This window comes from Zea mays, chromosome 9 (assembly GCF_902167145.1).
Source record: "Zea mays cultivar B73 chromosome 9, Zm-B73-REFERENCE-NAM-5.0, whole genome shotgun sequence".
In the NCBI taxonomy this organism is placed as follows: domain Eukaryota; kingdom Viridiplantae; phylum Streptophyta; class Magnoliopsida; order Poales; family Poaceae; genus Zea; species Zea mays.
Window position 1 is genome coordinate 59,402,657 of NC_050104.1, and position 15,515 is coordinate 59,418,171.

Sequence of the window (15,515 nt, forward strand, 5' to 3'; positions counted from 1 at the left end):
TGGACTTTATAAGCTTTCCATAAAGTCCTAGTTTACTAATTTTCGATGCATATTTTGTGAGTTAGGAGCAAAATAATTAACCGCTGTGTTGTTGTCTAGAAATATGCAAGCATTAAGTTGCTCTCTTGAAGTTGCTCTTGTTTAGCTAAGTTTTGTTTAGGCTATAGGAACACTATATGAATTGCATTAATATATACATTCATTGAAGTACTTGCATATGTCAATATTGATTTGGTGTCTAGAAAGCTTTGTCCGAGGTATATAGGACCGTCTACTATCTTAGCCGAGGTGGCAGCTGGGCTTATCACTTGCAATTGTCGGAATCTATGATCAGAGTACACCATGTATTCCATGTATTTGTGTTGAGGAAGTATTTGTGGAATCCAGACCATCTAATCGAGCTAGAGCCGATTCCCGTGTAGCAAGACCAGACTCTTGAGTGTCGTCTGCTGCGTATCTTAGAATCCTAGGAACTTGAGGAGCTGATGCGGCAGAAGTACCCGAACTTTTCGTTATGTGTGAGTTTTGTTGATTCATTAACCTTTCTTTCGTCATTCCGATAGAAGCGTCGGAATTCGAGGTCGAATTCTTTTTAAGGAGGGTAGAGTGTGATACCCAATTTCCAAAAGGAAGAGTAATTGAAGATTATTCTTTTTTTTCCTTGTTTTCTCTTTCGGGTCCTGTGCAACAGGGGTTTGGAACTTTTAGGAAGCATTCACTAGTAAAACAGTAGAATTCTTGTTGGACTGGTGCCCTGGGATCGGGAACGGACGTGAGAGCGAGTTTGGGCCGTGGATCTCGATCCGGCGGTGGGGAGCCCATTAGATCTCCCCCCTTAACCCTAGCCGCCCCCTCCCCTATTCCCCTTTGGTTGCAGCCGCCCCCCCTTCCCTATTCCCCTTTGTGGCCGCCACCCCCCCTCTCTCTCTCCCTCTCCTCCCCCCAAGTGATTGCAGCACCCCCCCCTCAACCCTAGCCGCCCCCCCCTCCTCACCATGGTGCATCCTCCCCGCTTGGTACCCCGTCGTGTGGGTGCGAGTCTTCCATTGGAGTTTGGAGGGAGGAAGAAGGAAGAATGGAAGGAGGAAAGGAGGAACCCAAGGTGATTTTAAGATCATTCTTTTTAGTATTTGTGCTGCAATCCAATTGTTTACATGTTTACCTATGCGAATCGGTATAGGTGCTGTCCAGATTTTTTGTGGGAGGATGAACAGCAGTAGTTCTAGGGGTTTCTGGGAATTTTTCGTGGGCAATTAGTGGGGATCAGTGGGAGAATCATGTAGAGCTTTGTCATACCTTTCCAACGAGTACTTATGCGCTCGATTCGGAGTTATAATTTAGGAGATATCGTTGTTTGAATCCGGTTATGTTGCTGTCCAAAAAAACAGATTTTCAGGTGGATGAACAGCAGTAGTATTAGCAGTTTCTGGGGATTTTTCGTGGGAAATTAGTGATAATCAATATGAGAATCATGTAGATCTTTGTCATACCTTTCCAACGAGTACTTATGCGCTCGATTCGGAGTTATATTTTAGGAGATATCGTTGTTTGAATCCGGTTTTGTTGCTGTCCAAAAAAAACAGATTTTTCAGGTGGGTGAACAACAGTAGTATTAGCAGTTTCTGTGAATTTTTCGTGGGTAATTACTGTTAACCAGTATGATAATCATGTAGGGCTTTGTCTTATCTTTCTAATGAGTACTTATGCGCTTGATTTGGAATTATATTTTAAAAGATATCGCTGTTTGAATCCGGGTATGTCGCTGTCCAAAAGACAAAAAAACAGATTACAGGGTTCATCTTGTGGACTGTTTTGGGCTAATTAGATGTTAGAATTTAATTATAAATTGTATACAAAACTTGTGGGGAATTTTATGTAGATGCCTCTGGAGTTTTTGTTTGTTACCACTGTTGTCATAATTTTAAAGTTATGAAATTATTAAGCAGCGCCGCTGCAGTTTGGTGGGTGTGGGGAGAGATGTAACCCGCGGCGGGGTTTGAGTTTGTGCGTAGGTGCGGCGTCGTTTATGAGCCTGATTATGTGAAATAGGTGCACTAAGTTGTATGTCAAAAACAGGTGGTGGACTTCCGGATCGTACTTAGGGATTTGCCCGAACTTCCGGTAAAGGCAAGTAAATATAGTGGTGGTTGCTACCGTTTGGTTTGCATCCTATTCCCTGTCATTGAGTATGCTTAAGTTTTTAATTATGTTAATCATTGAATTCTATGATGAAGTTTATTTGTTTGGAAGTATTAATTCTCAATTGTCTAATATTGTGGATGATCATAATTTGGTTATGATATATGTGGTTGATTCCCATCTTGGACGAAGTTGAAGTATCTTTTTGAATCACGTTATATGAAGTGTTGTAGGCATGACATGCACATCGCATCATCCATCTTGCATTTTGAAGTTATGTCGTGATCTTATGGTCCGACCGTACCGGTACATTTTTAGCATCGTACGTTTCCCGAGGAGGGGTACGATGCAGCTTCATATCCTTAGAGGTATGAAGGCAGAAGTCATCCTTGCATTTGCAGACATTTGCATTCATGAGGAATATATGAAGTGTGACATTACTATGTTACTATTGTGGTTTTCTACCTGCGAGGTGTGGTAACTAGGTGTGTTGTACGTTGTATACGTGATGCACCTTGGTAATAAGAAGGTTGTGGAATCAGGTGGTGGTAAAACAATGTTCTTATGTGGTTGAATAGTTTGATATTATTTTACTTGCTGAGATGTGTCATCTCACTCTTGCATTACTCAATGCAGGTACTTGATACATGTTGGGAATGAGGGGAGTAGCAGCACGTCCACTTACACTCTCACAATAACGCTGCCCAGGCGCAGCCATGATTTAATTAGAAACTTATTGTCAAAGGAAGTTTGTTTTTTTATATGGTCGTGCGCACTGGTTAATTCAGTTCAGGTCGTACGTTTATCTTTCCCTGCTAGCCGATTAATAATACTTAGTATGTTTTTGTCATGGTATATGTTTATACCCTGTTGCCCCCCCTATTTATGCAATCTTGCAAAGGGGATGCTGCCGAAATTTTATATATGGACGTCAGAAGTGTAGTTTAGTAGCATTCTGGGTTGTTTGTGGAACCCGGGGTGTTACAGTTAGTCCATCACTCCATCTCATCCACAATGACCAACCTGTAACAACACCATGCAAGTCGGATAACAAGACCAAACAACAACAAAATTCCAATAATCATAGTGGATACAAGCGGTTATTACATCGTTCTTCTTGGAGTTGTATCCTTGTTGGAAAACATGCTATGAAGTTGCTGAAGTGGCAAAAATTGTTGCGTCCTTTCTTTCAGTTCTGAATTTTTCCTGGCATCTACATTATAAAATTGATTAGTACATGCATACATTATAAATCGATTAGTACATACAGGCATTATAAATTGATTGGTGCATATAGTTTTTTTGCGTTTGATAATCATCGAGAGATCGACCCAGTCTGCAGAATCAAAGTAGGCGTGCTCGTGGTCCTGCATTAGGCATGACAATAGGAATTAGATAAGTGGGAGTGATCAAAACTTCTAAATACGCTAGCATTCATGTTGTTTGGTCCAATAGCGTGAGTAGTACCTTGGATACCAAGGACTTCTTGGGTGCAATTCCTCTGTACTTCTCCATGCATGACTGCAAGCAAAATGGGTTAAGACGTCACAAACTTGAGCGAAAACCTGTGCCTGATGCCCAAACTATGAATCTGCTCTCTAAAAAAATAAACGAAAAAATAGTCGACTTCTGAAGTTGTATGCCGAACCATTGAACCTCTTTCGTTCTGGGTTGGGGAAGGCTTGTCCATTTGTTCAGAGGTCAGCCCATCATGCTGCCACAGGACACAGACGCTTCTGATCTGGTGGACTGACATGACGGCATAAATTTTGACCACTCCATTAAACATAATTCCACGGTTGAAAGCACTGCACCCCATGGTGATAAAAAACAAGCATCCCTTTACAATTGCTGAAGTAGAACCACTAACATTGATCATTGGTTAGTCTATTTAAATCATTTCGTCTACATATTCTAGCCAGATGTTGGAATGAAACTTTGATATATGTTCTGAATAATTGGTACTTTTATTTATACATTAAATGGGTTCAAGATATACTGAAAGTATGTTTTGTATCTGCTATATATATTCTACAAGTACAACTATATGCTATTATAATGGCAAATATTAGACCAAAGGTTGTTTAAAAAACTTGCCTTTAGTGTGTTAGGCGCTTTATTGTTGCTTGTCCTTGATATTGCACTCTTGTTACAGATGATGGTTCATTTCATTCACTTTAACCTGCAGATAATTGTACCTTCCTGCCTGCATTCAAAACGCCGAGATGGAAGACTACTTGGCTAGCTAGGTGAGTCTTGGTCCGAGAGTAAAAACAAACCTGGTTTAGGAAACCCAATCGTTTGCTATCAACAATGAGCCTGATATCCTGTGTACCGCGCTGAAGAAGAGCATGACGTTCCCCAAGGAATACATCGCCAACCACAAAATAGATTTTGACCGATTGGGAGGTCTCGTCAGATCACGTGCCAACCGCACAAGAAGAGGAGGAACGGATAGAGACGACCGAGCGGGCCTTGAGGAAGATGACGCCGGTGGGCTTCTCCGTGTGGCGTGGTCCTTCCATCCAGGAGACGATCAGCATGTCCTCTCTGTTTTTTTCTACCAGTGGATAAACATACATGGTGCATGAAGATATTATATCAAAATAAGCCTTTTGGTTCAATTGAAACGTCCCTTGTACTTTCCGCCAGTGGCGGAGCCAGGATACTTTAAGGGTAGGGCTGGAGATAACACTAATCACTATGAATTATGAAACTTTCTAGACACAATATAATTTTCTCGGTGTCAAACAATAACCATAAACCATGGAATTGGAAACGCGAGGCTCACCATAGACTGCCGGGCTACACCTGCGCTGCTTGCTGGCTGCTGGTCACGTGTGGCCCCTGGCCCCATGCGCCTACTTGTTGCGCTGCTTGCTTGCCCGGCCGCCTGCGCTACGCCTGCTTGCCTGCTTGCTGCACTACTTGCTTGCCCGGCTCCCTGCGCCTGCATGCCCGGCCGCCCGCATGTGGCCCCTGCGCCGGCAGAAGTGGCAGCCGGCTGCCCCTGCTCGGTGCCTCAGCTCCTGGTCCGCGCGAGAAGCCCGCAGCCACCACACAGTAGAGGAGCAGGCGAGTAGGCTCCTGGTCCGCGCGAGCAGAGGAGCAGGCGACTAGGCGAGCAGCCCGTAGCCGCCACACAGCCGCCGCCCCCAAGGCCCCAAAGCCAAACCCTAAACCGGTATGCAGCAGCCGCCACCCACCAGCCGCTCCGCTTTGGGCCTATGGCCCTATCAACACAGGGATGCCAGAATTTGCTAGTCGGGCTGTTCGCGGTTACTATTCACATTTTTGGGCTGCTATTACATAATTAGTCATTCCAAGAGTTGGGCCTGGGCCCTAGTGTCCATAGGCCTAAATCCGCCCCTGCTTTCCGCAGCAGGATGACGACGCGACAGAGTGAGAAGAAAGGGGGCGGGCGGGTGGGGCATGCGTACCGCGGCCTCCCTCGCATCGATGCTCGGATCCTCCATGGCAGTAAGCCTCCATTGATGCCGCAGTAGCATCCTGCGCATCACTCCCATGAATCACCTCTAAATCTGGTGGGAGGAGGGCACGGTGGCGACTGGCGATGGGAGACTGAGAGATCGCGAGGATGGCTGGTGCGGGTATGGTGTGGGTGTGTGGCTTCGGTTCGGATGGGGGAGAGCTAGTAGAGGTGGCTTGGCGGCGCGGTTCAGAGTCAGCGATGAGGGCAATCTTGTGTGCATTGTGGCGTGGAGGCGAAGACAAGAGGTGAGAGAAAGGGGTAGGAGGAGCGAATAGGGTGGCTGCGGCTAAGGCGAGAAAATTGATCATCCTTATCATGCGGAGGTGGCGTTTGCGATGTCGAGCAGACGTGCGCTGGAGTGCGGATTAATTTGAAATGGATGGAAGGGGCTATCTGTAAAAATATGACGCAACACGACCGTCAAAACTGGTGCTTTAATATAGTAAAGATTATATATTATCCAGCCTCATTTGGGTCTATTTGACGATTATAGCAAGACACAGAGAGAAGTTTGACATTATATTTATTATACATCATCAATTTAAAATAAATTCACTATTTATTACGTTTGTCATATATGTCTTGCTAGAACTATCATGTGAAGACGGTTTCATATTTGCAAGTGTCTAGTATACTCACTCACATCTACGACGGTTTTTATAGTCTAGACGACTCTAATAGTATCCTTATTTGAGATGGTTTCATACATAGAAGTGTCTGGAATACTCATTGCCATCTAAGACAGTTGTTAAAGTAGTGATGACTCAAATACTATCCTTATTTGAGACGGTTTACAATAAAAATATGTCTTAAATCAATATAAGACATTTGTTGTGACATAACTGTCTCAAAAACTTTTTCTATTTGAGATAGATTTTCAAAAAATTGTCTTATCTTGCTCAACACCGTATGATATAAGACACTTCTATAAAATATACTTATATCCGTCTTAAATTGTGCTTCTCAAATAATCATATATGTAGTAGTGTCACATGCAAAAGCATATGGCCTTGAAGAAGTTGGCTCCTCTTGTCGACGTATTTTTCGTGACATCTCAGATGCCGCATTTTTTCCAATCACAATGGTCGGGGTCATTTGACTCAAGTCCTCCATGTTGTGAAGGATGGTGATGATTGTCCCATATCTTTGTTGTGGTAGTAGGGAGATAATCTTACTCACAATGTCTGCTTGACCTCACTTATTAATGCCAATAGAATTGAGCTCATTGATGATTAGACTCAAATGAGAATACATATCTCTAACAAGCTCATTATCCTTCATAGCAAAATAATTATACTCATTTAGGACTAGGTAATGTTTTGCTCACGAACATTTGATGTGTCGTCATGGAGCTCATGCAATTTTAGCCAAATCTCATTTGCAGTTTTTCAAGTAAAAACTTGATTAAAAATATCCATGCTAAGAGATTCATACAAGCAATTTTTGGCTCTAGCATTTAAATGAATATCTTTTCCTCACTCATGGTGGGTTTCTCGGGATTCTTGGGTGGTTTCATCCTATCACAAGTGACTCTCCAAACACCTAGATCAATGGCCTCTAGGTAGCAAGCCATTCTAGCACTATTATATTGGAAGTTAGTGCCGTCAAAGTGTGGTGGCCTATGAGTATCCATCCCCTTCCTCTAAAAAGCATAGGCTCTTTTAGCGGTAAAGCTAAAGTGTTTCAAATGAGCCAAACTAGGCTCCGATACCAATTGTAGGAAACAGTGAAGCCTAAGAGGGGGTGAATTAGGACTTCTAAAAACACCAAATTCCGCAGGCAGGTCAAGGATATAAGCATTATCATTAATCTTTGTTAGCACCTTAAAAGGACCAGCAGCACGAGGCATTAATTTAGAACGGCGCAAAGTAGGAAACCGATCCTTTCTCAAGTGCAACCAAACCATATCACCTAGCTCAAAAGTAACAAGTTTTCTTCCTTTACTACCAGCAACCTGATTTTTTGCATTAGTAGCAGCAATGTTTTGTTGAGTTTGTTCATGGAGGTTAATCATTTGTTCAACATGTGCAACAACATCTATGTGTGGGGCGTCTGCAGCATCAAGCGAAAACAAAGCAATAGGCGCCCTAGGAATGTAACCATAAACAATTTGAAAAGGGCACATCTTTGTAGAAGAATGTGTTGCATGATTATAAGCAAACTCAACATGAGGCAAGCAATCCTCCCAACGTTTCAAATTTTTGTCTAAAACAGCCCTAAGCATGGTAGACAAAGTTCGATTAACTACCTCAGTTTGACCATCAGTCTGAGGGTGACAAGTGGTGCTAAACAGCAATTTAGTTCCCAATTTATTCCACAGAGATCTCCAAAAATGACTGAGAAACTTAGCATCACGATCCGAGACTATTGTATTGGGAATACCGTGCAAACGAATAATCTCTCTAAAAAGCAATTCAGCAACATTGCTAGCATCATCAGTCTTATGACAAGGTATGAAATGAGCCATTTTGGAGAATCGATCAACAACCACAAAAATGCTATCCCTCCCCTTCTTAGTTCTAGGCAATCCCAAAACAAAATCCATCGAAATATCAATCCAAGGGGAAGTAGGAATAGGCAAAGGCATATACAAACCATGGTTGTTCAACCGTGACTTAGCTTTCTGACAAGTAGTGCACCGTGCAACAAGGCGCTCAACATCGGCGCGCATCCGAGGCCAAAAGAAGTGGGCAGCCAACACCTCATGTGTCTTGTAGACGCCAAAGTGTCCCATGAGACCGCCTCCATGCGCTTCCTGTAACAACAAAAGACGAACCGAGCTAGCTGGAACACACAGCTTGTTAGCGCGAAACAGGAACCCATCCTACATGTGAAATTTGCCCCATGGTTTCCCATTAATACAATGGCCGAAAGCATCTTTAAAATCAGCATCGTCAACATATTGATCTTTTACAGTGTGCAAACCAAAGATTTTAAAATCTAACTGTGACAACATGGTATAGGACGAGACAAAGCATCAGCAATAACATTGTCCTTCCCGTTCTTGTGTTTAATAATGTAAGGAAAAGACTCAATGAATTCTACCCATTTAGCATGACGACGGTTCAGATTTGTTTGGGTACGAATATGTTTTAAAGCCTCATTATCAGAATGAATTATGAACTCACGATGCCAAAGATAGTGCTGCCATGTATGCAAAGTGCGCACTAAAGCGTAAAGCTCCTTATCATAAGTAGAATATTTCAGACTAGCACCGCTTAATTTTTCACTAAAATAAGCAACTGGTTTTCCTTCTTGTAACAAAACAGCACCTAGCCTAATACCGCTAGCATCGCATTCAAGCTCAAACACTTTATTAAAATCAGGCAATTGCAATAGGGGAGCTTGAGTTAACTTATCTTTCAAAGTGCTGAACGCTTCCTCCTGCGAATCACTCCAAGCAAACGGCACATCTTTCTTTGTAAGCTCATGTAGAGGCGCTGCAATGGAGCTAAAATCATGAACAAATCTGCGGTAGAAACCGGCAAGTCCAAGAAAGCTCCGAATTTGTGTGACCGTCGTCGGTGTAGGCCACTCCCGAATGGCAGCAATCTTGCTGCTATCCACCTCAATGCCCTGTGGAGTAACAACATAACCAAGAAACGAGACACGTCGTGTGCAAAAGATGCATTTTTCCATGTTAGCAAATAACTGGGCAGCACACAATGCATCAAAAACAACACTTAAATGTTCCAAATGCTCTTTCTTAGATTTGCTGTAAATAAGGATATCATCAAAATAAACAACCACAAATAATCCTATGAAGGGCCTCAGAACTTCATTCATCACTCGCATAAAAGTGCTGGGAGCATTAGTCAATCCAAACGGTATAACCAACCATTCATATAAACCAAATTTCGTTTTAAAAGCCGTTTTCCATTCATCACCCAGTTTCATTCTAATCTGGTGGTAACCACTACACAAATCAATCTTAGTGAAAATAATGGCACCACTAAGCTCATCTAGCATATCATCAAGGCATGGTATAGGATATCGATAACGAATAGTGATGTTATTAATAGCATGACAGTCTACACACATACGCCATGACCCATCTTTCTTGGGAACAAGTAACACAGGAACAGAGCAAGGGCTAAGAGACTCACGAATGTATCCCTTGTCAAGCAACGCCTGTACCTGGCGCTGAATCTCCTTCGTCTCATCCGGATTTGTACGGTACGGTGCGCGGTTCGCAAGCTATGCGCCGGGGATGAGGTCGATCTGGTGCTCAATGCCACGAAGCGGTGGGAGCCCCAGTGGTAAGTCTTTGGGAAAGACATCAGCGTACTCCTGCAAAAGGTTAGCGACCATAGGGGGAATAGCCAAAGATGGTGCATCATCAAGTGAAATGAGGACACTAGAGCATACAAGTGCATAGCATGGCAAATGAGCACCGTGTAGATCATCAAAATCAGCACGTGTAGCAAGTAAAATAGGAGCCTTCAACTTTATTTCAGAAGGAACAGAGGGCGATGGATCAAGTTGTTTAGCAGTTATAGCAGCTCGGGCAAGATCATCTTTAACAATTTGTTCATGTGTCATTGGATGTATAATTATTTTCTGACCCTTAAAAATGAAAGAATAATGATTCGAACGACCATGATGCAAGCTATCAGTATCATATTGCCAAGGTCGACCAAGTAACAAAGAGCATGCTTCCATGGGAATAACATCACAATCAACAAAATCAGAATAAGCACCCATGGAGAAAGGAACACGCACGGAACGCGTGATTTTTATTTTACCACCATCATTAAGCCATTGAATGTGATATGGGTTTGGATGCTTACGAGTGGGTAATGACAACTTTTCGACCAACATGGTACTCGCCAAATTGTTGCAACTGCCGCTGTCGATAATGATGCGAATTGACCGCTCCTGCACAACACCCTTTGTATGGAACAGAGTGTGTCGCTGATTCTTCTCGGGCAAAGCGACCTGTGTACTAAGAACATGCTGCACAACAAGACTTTCAGACCTATCAGCGTCGCCCGGGTTGACATGTACTTCCGCCCGAGCTGCATGGTTAGTGGCAAGTAGTGCATGTTCAATTTCTTCAGAATCACTAGCGGAAGAGTACTCACCATCGTCACGAATGAGCAAAGTGCGCTTGTTTGGGCAGTCTCGAATCACATGGCCAAATCCTCTACAGCGATGACACTGAATATCCCGTGTACGACCTGTGGGTGGGGCAGTGCTGGCTGGTTTGGTCGTCTTCTCGCGTGGAGTAGTGGTGGACGTGGATGGCGCAGGGGGAACTGGTGCTGAGGTGGTGATGAGGACATCACTATGAGTACGACTACACCAGCAGCACCTCCACATCAAGCGCCACTTCCTTCATTAGCTGGGCCAATCACTCGGGCCCGTGCCAGAGATCTTAACTTCGTCATGCTACTGAAGAATGAGGGCCCAGAAGAATAGACGACCAGCCCAACTGCGGCCCATAGTGGACGACCTTGGGTTGGCCGCCCCTAGGGGCTGCGCCCCTCTCTATTTATCCAGGAGTTGCGCCTCCTTTGTTTTCGAGTTTTGTTTTACGTTAGCTTTAGCTACTCTCGAACACGCGCAAATCTGCGCTGTCTTCGTGTATTCAGAACTCCACCCTCGAGTAATAGATTAGATTGCTCGCATCTTTTTCTTGTTCGTTCTTCGATTGCGCACAGGAAACGATCTTCGTGGTCAGGCCGATCTCGCATCAGCAAGGTCGGTAACCACAGGGAGTTGGTTCAGCGATTGCATTGGCGCCTCGGGCTTGCTCGTCGTAGTCGGATCGCAAGGGTCATCTTCCGCCAAATCGGAATTATCTCTACTCGCCGAAAGATCGGGCACCTCAGCTATATCAGGTGGATGTCGAGCTTCGTCCTGCAAAAGGGTTAGAATATGTCTTCGAGCGGCGTCCCTGCACTTCACGTTCAGCTTTGCAAGCATATTCAAATAAAGTAGTCATATCATAATATTCCTTATAATCAAGTATATCCTAGATTTCGCGGTTTAAACCACCACGAAAACGTGCCATAGTAGCGTCGTTGTCCTCCAATATCCCACAACGAATCATACCTTTTTGTAACTCCTGGAAATAGTCCTCAACAGATTGAGAACCTTGCTGAAAACGCTGCATTTTATTAAGCAAATCTTGAGCATAATACGAAGGCACAAATCGATGTCGCATCGCAGCTTTCAACTGATCCCAAGTGGTTGGAATGGCAGTGGAATGTTTCATTTTATACTCACGCCACCAAATTAAAGCAAAATAAGTGAATTCACTAATAGCAGCTTTAACCTGAGAATGTGCAGCAATATCATGGCATGAAATTTTTTGTTCAACCTCTAAATCCCAATCAAGATATGCAGCAGGATCATATTTGCCATTAAAAGGTGGAATTTTAAATTTAATCTTAGAAAATAAGTCATTAGGGGGATGATGAACCACACGGCGTGCACGACCACGGCGATCTCCATCGTCCTGCTCAGTGTCACCGCCGTAGTCCTGCTCCATCTTTGTGGTCAACGCATCAAGGCGTGCCAGGATGGTGTCGAGTGTGGTGCGAGTCGCCGTTTGAGCAAGGTCAAGCTAGTTGAAACGCTCGGTCGTCGAAGTGACCGTTGAATCAAGTCGTTCATGCATCGTCCTAATGTCAGCAGCAAGTCCATCAACTTGTCCCCTTACTTCCAGCAACTGGGCATCCACCGTGTCGTGTGCTCCTGCCATAGTTAGCGCAAACACCAAAACACCAAAAGGAGAAAAACCGACGACAACAGGGAAATGGTGGCGACAACTCGCTCAATGAAATGCTGTTATCAAATTCTTATCCGTTATTACCAAGCCACAGTGGTGAACTGCAACCAACAGGTGGAACCGGTGAAAGATTGGATGAGCGATTGCCTGGAGAAACAGAAACCTTCTCGTCGTAGAAATATGTGGAGTTTTGGGTAGGCTGCACTCAAGTCAAGGATTAGCACGATCAAACAATAATGCAAAGTTGAATTATAGTGCAAAACACGAAACTATATTGCTGGCCACAAGTGCAAAGGATGGATGGAACTAGCAGAATGGCAGTACCGTAAATATTGTACTAGCGAGGCCAAAAATGCACTAGTAGGAATCACAGGTGATTTTGTTTTTTTTGTATGATTTTTTGATATTTTTCTCAGCACAAGGAGCAACAAACTAGGAGCTACACGAAATTTCACCTAAAATAGAGTTCAGATGTGGTCTACAGAAAATCAGGAAGTTCTCTGAAAAGCGTGCGAGAACTTTGACGAATTTTTTTCTTTATTTTCCTGATTTTTTTGACAATTTTGTTGAAGCCCAAACACATGCCGGCCTCAGAATGGTGTCAACAAGCTCCTGTAAAAATTTCAGATTTTTTGAACAACCGAGCGAAAAGTTATGCCCGGTTTAAGGAAGGTATGTTTAAAACGACCGAGATGAGACAACCGCTTTGTATCCTTTCTCCTTCGCTTTCTTTTTTTTGTTTCTGTTTTTTTTGACGTAACCGAAGGAGAAAAACAAGGAAGTGGCGTTGACTCGGTTTGTTTTTTTTCTGTTTTTTTACGTAACCGAAGGAGAAAAATAAGGAAGCGGCGTTGACTCGGTTTGTGGCGTTGACTCGGTTTGATGTAACCGAAGGAGAGAAACAAGGAAGATGGTTGCGGCGCGCTAGGGTTTGATGTAACCGAAGGAGAAAAACAAGGAAGATGGTTGCGACGCGCTAGGGTTTGATGTAACCGAAGGAGAAAAACAAGGAAGAAAGAAGGATGGTGAGAAAAAACACAATGCGACCAGCAATAAATGACGCGAAAGCACACAAATTCAACAATGCGGATTATTGAAAGAAGGTGCGAGGCTCAAAAGGGTGATGGTATAAGGTCTAACCTGAATTTTTATGTGGTTTTGTGGACTGTAGGAGAAAAAAACACTCGATAAACTCACCGATCAACCTGGAAATCTGATACCACTTGATAGAGCTGGAGTGCCCGATCTTTCGGTGAGTGGAGATAATTCCGATTTGGTGGACGTAGACCCTCACGATCCGACTACGACGAGCCATCCCGAGCCAATGCAATCGCTGAACCAACTTCCAATGGTTACCGACCTTGCTGATGCGAGATCGGCCTGATCACGAAGATCGTTTCCTGTGCGCAATCGAAGAACGAACAAGAAAAAGATGCGAGCAATCTTAATATCACTCGAGGTGGAGTTCTGAATCACAAAGGACATCACATATTTGTGCGTGTTCTGGGGTAGCTAAAGCTAGATGTAAAACAAAACTCCGAAGAACAAAGGAGGCGCAGCTCCTATATAAATAGAGAGAGGGGACGCAGCCCCTAGGGGCGGCCAACCCTAGGTCGTCCACTATGGGCCGCAGTTGGGCTGGTCGTCTATTCTTCTGGGCCCTCATTCTTCAGTAGCATGACGAAGTTAAGATCTCTAGCACGGGCCCGAGTGATTGGCCCAGCTAATGAAGGAAGTGGCGCTTGATGTGGAGGTGTTGCTGGTGTAGTCGTACTCATAGTGATGTCCTCATCAGACTTCCTCTAGTCTGGTCCTAATATAGAGGAGTCCTGCACTTCCTCTCATATAAAGCTTCAAAAGGTGACATCTTCAGACTGGCCTGATAACTATTATTATATGAGAACTTAGCATAAGGTAGACTCTTGTCCCAACTACTACCATGCTGAAGGGCACAAGCTCTCAACATGTCCTCCAACACTTGATTAGTCTTTTCTGTCTGTCCATCAGTCTGGGGATGGTAGGGAGAACTAAAATTCAACTTCATATCCATATTCTCATGAAAACTTTTCCAAATTCTGGAGGTAAACTGTGATCCTCTATCCAAAATGATCTTCTTCGGTACACCGTGTAGAGACACAATCCAAGCCATATATAACTCAGCCAATTGATATCACTTATAAGTAGTCTTGACAGGAATGAAGTGAGCTACTTTAGTCAATCTATCCACAATCACCCATATAGAATAATACCCAGCAGATGTGCAGGGTAGTCCAACAATGAAATCCATGACAATCTCTTCCCATTTCCACTCGGGTATCTTAAGCGGGTATAATAGTCCAGCTGGTCTTTGGTGTTCGGTCTTAACTCTTTGACACACATCGCACATAGCCACATGTGCAGCCACATCTCCCTTCAATCCATACCACCAGTATTTTTGCTTCAAATCATGTTACATCTTGGTACTCCCAGGTTGAATAGAATAATCCGAGTCATGGGCCTCCTTTAAAATAGTCTCATGAAGGCTTTCAATATCAGGAACACATATCCTGTCCTTGAACCATATGGTGCCTTGCTCATCTTTCATGAATTCTGGACCTCGACCTTCAGTAATCAGATCCTTAATCTCTTGTATTTTAGCATTACCAATTTGTCCTTTGCGGATTTTTTTCTCCAAGGTAGGTTCCACATCAATAGTAACTCCTTCAGTATGAGCAACTATTCCCAGGTTAAGTCTCCTGAAATCCTCAACAATCTCATCGGTAGCTGGGCAACAACAGCTGAATGAACATGCTCCTTTCAACTCAAGGCATCTGCAACCAAATTTGCCTTGCCCGGGTGATAGTGAATATCCAAATCATAATCCTTTATGAGCTCCAACCAACGACGTTGCCTAAGGTTGAGGTCCTTCTAAGTGAATATATACTTCAAACTCTTATGATCCGTGTACACTTGACACTTGGTCCCCATAATATAATGTCTCCAAATCTTAAGCGCATGCACAACGGCTGCCAATTCTAAGTCATGAGTGGGGTAGTTCAATTCATGTTTTCGCAACTAACGCGACACATAGGCAATCACATGTCCTTCTTGCATGAGCACGCATTCCAAGCCTTGGCCACATGCATAACCAACACTGGTGGCGACATC

The 15,515-nt window shown here is 43.7% G+C and overlaps 1 long non-coding RNA gene across 1 annotated transcript; it reads left to right on the forward strand.

Annotated features, from left to right (window-relative positions):
* Window positions 1-854: 854 nt before the first annotated feature.
* LOC118473317 (uncharacterized) lies at window positions 855-4,224 on the forward strand. The gene is made up of 2 exons (XR_004852653.1): window positions 855-1,102; window positions 2,077-4,224. It is a non-coding gene; the product is annotated as an uncharacterized lncRNA (long non-coding RNA).
* The last annotated feature ends 11,291 nt before the right edge of the window (window positions 4,225-15,515 follow it).